The sequence below is a fragment of the Manis javanica genome, chromosome 6, assembly GCF_040802235.1.
Source record: "Manis javanica isolate MJ-LG chromosome 6, MJ_LKY, whole genome shotgun sequence".
Lineage (NCBI taxonomy): Eukaryota > Metazoa > Chordata > Mammalia > Pholidota > Manidae > Manis > Manis javanica.
Window position 1 is genome coordinate 30,909,579 of NC_133161.1, and position 9,323 is coordinate 30,918,901.

A 9,323-nucleotide genomic window follows, 5' to 3' on the forward strand; every position below is an offset into this window, starting at 1 on the left:
TGTCTTTGTCTCCTTCCCTATTTATATTTTCTCAGGGCAAGACATCCCAAGGTCTTACTACAGAATAGCCACTTAAGGATTCCTCTGCCCTGTCTGGAATATGGTCATTTTGAAATATGCATAATTCCAAATGATGCAAACCAGTATAGAAAGTTTACTTTCTTACACATTTCTGTAACACTTTGGTAATAACATGTATGCATTTTTAAAAGAAAGTTACATTTAATTTTTAAAATGGAGGAAAATAGGATTTTTAGTTATAATAATTCATTGGCAGCACAAACTTTGAACACTTCCATTCAAATCAAATTGAATACAGGCCATTAGACTGCAGGTTCCTTAAAGTCAAGAGTTACATCTTATTTATCTTTCTATCCTAGATACCTAAGAAAGTGAACACAACATAGGTGCACAGTAAGTGTTTGTTGTATTAAAGAGATGAATAATAAATATTAAATGCTTATTTCATGGAAATCTTAAGACATCCCTGTAGACTTATCTTCTTACTAGACCATTTCAACTTCCCTAATCACACTTCCAAATCCCTGAACAAAATTTTTCAGTAGACTTCCACCATGAATGAATATATCCAAATTGTTAGTTTGAACCACATTGAATTCCTAATTCTGTAGAATGGTCAAATAATGGCTATTTCATGTAGCTTATCCTAAACAAATCTAGGTCAATGTTAATATTTTTGTTATAATTTGGTAGGGGTAATATAAGACAAAGAAAACAGGCAGATAGTCCCTCAAATGAAAATAACCTCACCATGCTTCCATATTCTTTGTTTTAATTATTCCACTGAAATCTCTTTTTCTGGGAATAATATACTTTATGGCTGACGGTTTTTTGAGTCCTAGAAATATCTGATTCTCCTCACCTCTCATCCGCAAATAAACTAGCATAAGAGTGTTTTATAGCTTAAAGCAAAACACTGGATACAAACCATGCAAATTTCTGAGTGGCTTGAGGCAGTGGAGGTATCTATAATAGTGTATTCCAAACTATTTTTTTTCCTGAAAACCTCACTAGGAAATTCACTTTGCATCATGTGCAGCCTCACACAGGCATACTCCTTAAACAAAAGTTTCATAAGTTAATACTTACTTTGATATTCATGATTCAGACTTTTCATTTTTTATTCCCTCTCTTTGGTCAAAAAATTGCCACAACCCAATAGATCTCCACCTACATTTGGAAAGCAAGAAATAACTCATATATCAACATATAAAATCTATTTTAACAAGGGCTGTTTCAAAAAATGTAAACAGATAAAATTGGCTGCAGAAATGTAAACTTGTGGGAGAACATGCCTAGTGGAACAGAGAGACTCAGCAATAGCCTGTGAAAAGTTGAGGGAAACTCAGGAATGCCTGAGGATGGGATTTTATTGGTGATTAATCTAGGTTGTGTCAGACGTTCTGTAACTTCTATTTGCCATGTTTCAAATTTACACATGAAACATTATTTTGATTGTTTTTAAAATGTGTCACCTGTTTTTCTGAGACCTTGTTATTGTAACGGTGTTTTTAATAATTATAGTTTTTCTCAGAAATGTAATTCTCGTAGTTGTGAAAAGAAAACTAAAGATATGTAAAACAATCTTTTGCCAACCATGTGTATACATCTCTGTATCTATATTTTTCATCTGCATCTATCTATAGCATATTTAATGATAATAAGTCTACATGTAAAGCAGAGGAAGGGATAGGAAATGTTGGAGGGAGACAGTTGCAACTTTAAATAGAATAGTAAGGGAAGGTCTCAAATAAGAAGGTAATGTTTGTGTTGAGATCTGAAGATTTGGAGATCAAGACATGTGGATGGCTTTCTTGAAGAAGAGCTTTCCAGGCAGAGGGTGATTATCCACTGTGTTGGAGAAGCAGCAAGCAGGCCACCATGGTGAGGCGGAGTGAGGGAGGGAGTGAAGAGCAGCCAGGTTCAGCATCACGGTGGATACCCCAGGACTGTTGTAGGGCACAGCAATGACTTGGATTTTTACTTGGAACAAAAGGTGAAGCTGCTGGAGGGCTGGGATCAGAAGGATGATAAAATTTGTCTTATATTTGATAGGATTTCTCTGGATGCTGTGTGATTGATATATATATATATATACTGAATGTTGGGTAGGGGACAGTGTGGGAACAGGGAGACCATTTACATGACCACTGCAATAATATCTGCCAAAGATGATGTCATCTTGGCTAGGAAGGTAGCAGTTGAGTGGGAAGAAGTAGTAGGACTCTGGATGTATTTTGAAAGCACAGCTGGCAATGTTTGCTTACAGGTTGGACAAAGGTGTGAGGAAGTGAGGAGCCAAGGATGACTCATGGCTTGAGTTACTGGAAGAACTCATAGATCAATTAAAAAATGATGAATGCCTCAATGGAAAAATGGGCCACAATGTAACTGAACTTAAACAAAAGGTGATTTTTTAAAGCACTATTTTTGTAGTAAACGTTTTATGAAAAACAAGTGAACAAACCATGTGTACAGATGGATGAATTTTCACAAAGTGAAGAAAAATACATTTGTGTAAACAGCACCTAGTTCAAGAAACAGAACATTGCCGGCACACAGTAAAACCTGCTCCCTGAAGTACTTATTTTAAAATTAAGTCTGTATTTATGTTAAGTCCTTTCTGCACGGCAAATGATATAGAGCAATGGACCACAGATTAAGAGATATCTTCAGAAATCAGGAAAGGAAGAGTTAAGAAACTTGCCTGCAGTCGTATGACAGGAATTAGTCATCTACTTGATCTCATGAAATGCATACTGAAAAGTTCTTTCCTAACAATACAATGTGAGAAAGACAGAAGATAAAAATAGACACATTTTCTACACAGATCTAAAAATTAGAAAGTTCACCAAAGAGTTGCAAAAAAAAAAAAAAGCTGAGTTGACCAAAGAAAAACCTTTAAAAAATGTAAACTTCACTTTTTCAAAGTGAAGCTGAATATACTAAGGTCCAATGATCTGTACTTTTTTTTTTTTTTGGGGGGGGGTTTTAAAATTTTTTTATTGAGGCATAGACAGTAAAATACACAAATCTTTAGTGTACAGCTTGATGCATTTTGACATGTATTTAACCATCAAAATATCACATTCTTACTAATTTTTTCCCCTTCACCTATCTCACCCCCATCACACCCCTATGACAACCACCACTCTTTTCTCTGTGTTTATGAGTCTATTTCTGTTTTGTTTGTTCATTTATGTTGTTTTTTAGATTCCATATGTAAGTGAAATCATATGGATTTGTCTTTCTCTGACTTACTTTACTCAGCATAACACACTATAAGTCCATCCATGTTGTCACAAATGTCAAAGTCTCAGCTTTTTATGGCTGCAAAGGAATATGGTAATATTCCTTTGTGTATATGTACCACCTCTTTATCCACTTATCTATCAATGGACACTAAGGTTGCTTCCATATCTTCGCTATTATAAATAGCGCTGCAATAACACAGGAGTGCATATGCGTATCTTTTCAAATTAATGATTTTGTTTTTTTCGAATTCCCAGAAATGGAATCACTGCATTGTATGGTATTTCTATTTTTACTTTTTTGAGAGTCCTCCATATATTGCTTTCTACAATGATCTGTACTTTTAAAATAAAAAACTCATTACCTGGAAAGCTTGGTAAAGGTGAGAATCAGAATAAGGGGATTTAGATACTGAGTCAGGGTATTGGAGTTCTAGTTAGTTTTACTCGGAAGCTATATATGAAAAAATACATGAGCCAAAAGCAGGTGTGTGAAGAACTGAGGAAAGAAGGGCAGGGAGAAGTTAACAGAGGAAATTAAGTTTCTAGATGAATATTTGAGGTCTTTTCCCAGCCCCAAAAAGTAACTTTGGAAATGAAAACTTATATTAGGAAAAGTTAAGCTATTGATTTTGAAAATAATATAGAAAATTGCTTATTTCTGACTGGAAAAAGGCATCTGTAAAGACTTCATGCTGAGGAATGCATCTATGCATATATACTTTTTTTCTTCTCCTTAGGCAGTAGGGAAGGAACAAAGAACATTTTATAACTCTTAAGAACTCAAAAGCCAACGAAGGCCCTTTCAATGATTGGCAGAAAGCACAGCTAGGTAAGCCTGTGAATGATAGCCAAGGAAGGACACCATCAATATGTACGGACCCTATTCAGCCCAGAAACCACTACACTAGTTGTTAATATGACTAAATATTCTTTATATTATCTTTATTAATTTTACAAACTATATTCCATTACTTTTAGTCTGAGGTCATGTCTTTTGAAGTCAGTTAACAGGTTTGACAATTCAGTGGCTAAAACCAGAAAGCAGACACACAAGATATAGCATACCTTGGTAAATTATCTGGATATTATACCTTTAAAAGGCCAACTTAAAATGATACTGATGCTTAGAATTCTTCTGAAGAGATTCTTGAAATTAGGTCTCTATAAAAGGTGAACTGTAAACAAATGGTGATCATCAGGCTTTTAAGAATTACCCAAACAAGAGACTCATTATGTAAAATGTTTTATATTCAGAAAGTCTTTCAACAGTTCTCTTTTGGTTTACCTGTTTATTCTAGGTGATAGTTGTGGCTCCATGTTCATGTATCATCCTATTGCAAAGGCATCATTACCATCTTTTAAGGATCTTCCATTGGTGTCTACTGAATCATCAGTTGTGTTCATGGGGCTGTCTAGCCTTCCTTTTTAATGTTCTAATCATCTTCACAAGTACTTACAGATACACTTTCTTCTGACACTAGACTGAATGGCCTGCATGTTCTTTAATGGCAAGAACATTATCCACTCCATTTACTGCTATCTTCTAGTTAGTTACCAAGCAGAGTCTGGCACAAAGTTGGTGTTTAATCAATATTTGTTGAATGAATTAATGAATTTTAAAGCATGGAGGCCACTATGCACTGGTAAGAAACCAACCATGACAACATCCTGAGGTTTATCTTTATTTCTCTTAGCTCTTCTGGTGTTGACACCATCCAGCCCCAGCATTCTGTCAGGAGGCCGATCAGATGACTAGGAAACATGGAGCAGTATTTGCCATGTGCACTCATGCCAAGCCCAGCAATACATCTGGCTCTGCCTCAAATATATCCATGTGTTACTGCAGACACATAATGATGTAAGTGGGATTGTGTGTGAACATGCTTTTGAAATTTTTGAAATAACAAGTATTTTAATGTAATCACATTCACCCATCCCTCACTTAATTTCAGATTCCTATCTCTGACAGTGCATATATATTATAGTCTCATGACTTTTACCAAAAATAAGTGAAAAGCATGGATGGTACCCTGCCTTCCTTATAAATTATCCAAAGTTATTTTTAAAAAAGAAAAAAAGGCCAAAATCATACAATCTAAGGTTGTTTTGAGCCCTCCCATCTCCCCACTTCTAATTATACTCATCAAAAAAATGAAAGAATGTCAATATTTGTTATGTGCCCCCATATGACAGGTGCTTTATGTGTAGGATCTAATTTAACTTTCACAACAATGCTGGCGTGGAGGTATTACTTACACTAATTTGTACATGAGACTGCTGGAAATAAAGTGAACTGCTTAAGGGAGCATGGTTAATGAGTATCAGAGCTATGATTTGAACCTACCTATTTGATTCTAAAACCTGTGCTATATCCCTGGCATCTCAATGCAATAAATATACCCTAGAATTCACACAACTCTTAAGAGATCTCAAACTGGTTTAACCTTTTTTTCTCACCTGTTTTTTCATTACTGTGCTGTTGTCAGACTTTCTAATGGTGAGAACTGATAGTGTGGAGACCTCACTAAGGGAACTTTTCAAAAAAGGTGATACGTGACTAAAAACGATACAAGTGTTAAAGGATTTCTTCTGTTTCTTCGAGTTTCACAGCTTGTTTAGTTCCAAAGAAGAATTATTGAAATAAACTTTTCAATATGTAGAAATGTTCTCTCAGGAAAGAAAGTTCCTTGGTCTTGAAAATATTTTTACTGGAGCAACATAGAAAGGTACCATAGAAGCCTATTTGAACAAGTTACTTGAGTCAGCTACTCTATACAGACATAGTCTGAAAGATTCGTAAATTTAGGTAAACACTTTTGAGGGAGACCTAACATTTCAGGGTTCCATCCCAGTTTGGAGGCATATTTTAAATAAACATTTATCATACACTCTGCTTTTCTAACCATAAATGTAGTTGTTAAAATGTTGAAACAATGAATGAACCTTCTCACAAGGCACATACAGAATCTTTCCCAGGAGTTATTTGGGCTTGGGGTTAGATATAATTTCATTCTCTATTACTTAATAAAATTTGGGTTAAGTAAAACTAGCATTATGTAATACTATGTTTGCTTCTAAATGTTTCCTGGAGGGGGCAGAGGAGGAGGAAAGCAGTAGTGTTTTGGTAAGTAGGAAACATTTTATGAAAAGTCCATTCTAACAGAGACTGATTATACCTGGTGGAGATTATATGTGTGCATAATTTTTTAATCTATTCCCCAAACTGCAACAATTTAAAACCTTTATAAATAGATATATGCATATACATACATACACATGATATATAATTATACATACATGCATTTATTCACATGTGCATATAAAAATGATGAGATTTTTATTCATTTTTTTTTCAGAAAATAGCAGTTCACAAAACACTGAAGATGAACTACAACCATCTTAGCTATTTGAATGATGTTTTAGCCCCTACAGAAATAAGACATTTACAAGTAAATATGTTTTGATTGAATGTTTTCTTCTATACAGGCACAACAATAAAAGCTTATTTTTATTCCAATAATTGAAATGTGCTGTTAAAAATAAATTCATGTTTGTATTCCCACCTTGCATTGTTTTTGACTCATTGTAAGGGCTTAATCTATATTTCTTTAATTATAATCTTGCATTTTGTTATGGTTGCACACAAATTGAAATCCTACTCAGATACACTAAGTCAGTGTTTAGAATAAACTTTGTGTATTGCATGAATTATCTTTATCAGATATAGGGTTTATTTTAAATAAAATGAATTTAGACACTTCAAGACATTCGTAGGTTTTTTTCTTTCTCGAAAGAGGAAGGGAAAGAAAGTCATTTTTGATTGAATCTCTAATATATGCTGTCCCAGGCAACTTGCATAAATATTATCATAAATATATTAGCATTTTGATATGCCAGTAGGTGGTGCTAATATTATCTGCCCCTATTAAAGCCAGGAGAAGTTGCTTTATCTTATTCATTTCAGTGGATCCTGGATTGCCAAGATTAGATTTCCAAATAGTTACTAGCTATTTTCTTAATTTTACATTTGAGAATCATTGATCTTAGAATAGTATCCTTATAACACCTGTGGCTTGAAGTTTCTTTGTAAAAATCTCATCAGGTGTTTATTCAGCAGAGGCTTATATTCCTTGTCACAAAGGGGAACCCAATACCTCCTGAGGTGGTCATCCCACCTGTGAACTACTGTGGCTCTTAGAAAGGGCTTCCTAATTTAAAGCAAGAATGTTCTCCCTCTAAAATCAATCCATTTATTCTGAATTTGTCTCCAGGGGCCACACAGAAGCAATCTATTTATTACTCAGCAAGTATTCTCTGGGGATATTAGTTTCTTAGTGATGCTGTAACAGAGTACCACAAACTTGGGCTGCTTGTAACAATGGGTATTTATTCTGTTTCTGGAGGCTAGATGTCCAATCAAGGTGTTGGCAGGGCCATCCTCTCTCCAAGCCCTCGGAGAGAATCTGTTACATGTCCTTCTCTTTGCTTCAGGTGTTTCCAGCAATTTTTGATGTTCCTTAGTTTGTAGATTCATCACTCCCATTTGCAAGTAATGGCATAGTCAGAGATAACACAGGTTAGGAATTCAACATATCTTTTAGGGAAAATATTCAACTCACAACACTGAGCATCTATCTACTCTACTCCAGAGTTTGAATTAGTAACTAAAGAACAAAATGAGGAAGATAAAGATATGAAATAACTTCTCTTTGAAGGATCTCAGTCTAGTAGAAAAAAAGGTCCGTAAAGAATTAGTACGTGTTTAAAGTGGGTGAGAACAAAAATACTGAGAATATAGAGGAAGAAGCAGCCCACGCTGATTAGGCAGGTAGAAGAAGGCTTCATGGAAAGGAAAACCAGCCTAACTTTCCAGATGAGTTTTTTCCCCATTAATTTTCTGCTTGAACATAAAACAAATTCATATTCAGTGTAGATCATTGGAAAATATGAAGAGCATAAAACAAAAATCTTACATTAAACTTTCACCCAAGGATAATAATAGTTGCTATTCTTATGAACATTTTTTTTCAATATCTTCTCAATGCATATTAAAAACTTTCATACAAAAAAAGGCAGGTTTGATATAGTATTCTATAAACATTTTTTTCATTTAACAGGACCTCAAGAATATGTTTACACTTCTTAAGGCATTCTTCTAAAATGATTTATTAATTATATGATGTCAGCTACCTTAAAGGAGGGATGTGGCAAGTTGTTTTTGGTGTCTTTCTCTACCTGAATCCAACTGTACTGTATCTAACAGATACCCCTAGATTTTCTAGCTTGTATAAGGTATTAATCCCTGGTTTCCAGTGCTGAGGTAAGCTTTTTCTGTTTTTGTATTCTTTTGGCCATTTCAGTGAGTATGTAGATATAGAATAGGAAGTTAGGTATTAATCTAGAAATCCATAGTGATCTTGAAAGGAAGAGTAAATGTCCTCTAGGCGAAAGAGGAGTAAGACATTCTAGGTAGGAAAATGATACATAGAAAATGTAGAAATAAGAAAGAAGGTGTCTGGGACTGGTGTGCTTACAGTTGGAAAGGTAGTACGGAACCACACTGCAAGATTTTTATGCCAAACTTAGATGTATGGGTTTTGTTCTTTAAGAAACCAGGAGGCATAAGAATCTATTCTCTTTACAAATGACAACCCTTCTAATTCATGAAATAGCTAACACATTTCCCTTGAGATTGTCTATTTTGGGGGAGGGAGAAAGCAGTTTGCTTTATTTTATTTCATGATGTTACAAATAATCCCAAATTAGACATTTTGCTGGATCATCCTGATGTTCTCATTTTATTTTTTGTTTATTTATTTATTTGTCTATCTATCTATCTATTTATTTATTTACTATTAAGGTATTATTGATATACACTCTTATGAAGGTTTCACATGAAAAAACAATGTGGTTACTACATTCACCCCTGTTATCGTGTCCCCCCAATACCCCATTGCAGTCACTGCCCATCAGTGTAGTAAGATGCCAGAGTCACTATTTGCCTTCTCTGTGCTGCACTGTCTTCCCCCAGTCCCTTCCACACCATGT

General features: G+C 34.7%; 1 long non-coding RNA gene across 7 annotated transcripts in view; it reads left to right on the forward strand.

The window, feature by feature from the left end:
• The window catches only part of LOC108410170 (uncharacterized), a 48,779-nt gene extending 41,921 nt beyond the window's left edge, over nt 1-6,858 (forward strand). For 2 of the 7 annotated variants that reach the window (XR_001856413.3, XR_012132167.1), the window contains 2 exons: nt 4,970-5,133; nt 6,632-6,857. This is a non-coding gene — a long non-coding RNA (uncharacterized lncRNA). Of the gene's footprint in view, nt 1-380; nt 415-2,290; nt 2,430-4,969; nt 5,134-6,631 lie in introns of all 7 variants that reach the window. The other 5 variants (XR_012132165.1, XR_012132170.1, XR_012132166.1 and 2 more) reach the window with 4 other exon arrangements.
• Nucleotides 6,859-9,323: the final 2,465 nt, after the last annotated feature.